Source organism: Myotis brandtii, unplaced genomic scaffold (genome assembly GCF_000412655.1).
Source record: "Myotis brandtii unplaced genomic scaffold, ASM41265v1 scaffold96, whole genome shotgun sequence".
In the NCBI taxonomy this organism is placed as follows: Eukaryota; Metazoa; Chordata; class Mammalia; order Chiroptera; family Vespertilionidae; genus Myotis; species Myotis brandtii.
The window spans coordinates 591,739-592,483 of record NW_005371972.1 but is presented as its reverse complement, the minus strand read 5'-3'; the positions used below and the strand labels follow the sequence as shown (position 1 = coordinate 592,483).

Genomic DNA, 745 nt, shown 5'->3' with positions numbered 1-745 from the left:
ATGTAATAATTTAGATAGAATACGTCTTCTGCATTTGTGCAAATAAATTAAACGGAACCATTTTCTGTTTCTTTTCTTTTTTTTTTCCATAAAGAAAGAAATGGCAACGCAATTTAAAAACTGGCAGGCCGTGAAAAAGAGCCCGTTGGACCTCAACAAACCCAGCCAAGACAAGGCCCCCCCCCGCCGGGCTCCGAGGCTGCGGAGAGGGACCTCACCCTGGCGACAGTGGCGTTTTGTGGCTAAAGTGACTTGAGCGCACCCCGAGCACAGGGTCTGGTCCCACACGTTCACACGGGGGCGGGGGGCACGGGAGACAGACCACATCCTCGGGGAGAGGGGCTCCGGGAGTAGCAGTTCGGACGAGGGACATGTACAAGCACGGAGTGCACAGTCGTTTTTTGTTATTTACAAATACACAGCAGTCCTTCAAGTTTTCAAGTTTCATAGAAAGGAGGGGAGGGGCGGGGACAGGAGGGAAAAACACAACCCAACGAACCGAACGAAAGGAAACATAAAAACAAAAGGGGAACAAAAATACAAAACGAAACAAACCCAGATGAACAACACGACCGCATCGTGCCGAAGACGACAGAGAGTTGACAGAGTCACACACGTTTGCAGTATGTACATCAATTACAGAGGTGGCGCCGCAAGGGGGAGGGGTCCCACGCGTCCGCGCCTGGCCACACCCAGCACCCGCACCTGCCACGCACGCCCCACACACACCCACACGCACAGACAC

The 745-nt window shown here is 52.6% G+C and overlaps 1 protein-coding gene across 3 annotated transcripts in view; it reads right to left on the bottom strand.

The window, feature by feature from the left end:
• Window positions 1–428: 428 nt before the first annotated feature.
• The window catches only part of LOC102249322 (kazrin), a 328,747-nt gene continuing 328,430 nt past the window's right edge, over window positions 429–745 (bottom strand). For all 3 annotated transcript variants that reach the window (XM_014533294.1, XM_005886178.2, XM_014533295.1), the window contains exon 9: window positions 429–745. The gene's annotated coding sequence lies outside the window, so the exon portion shown is untranslated.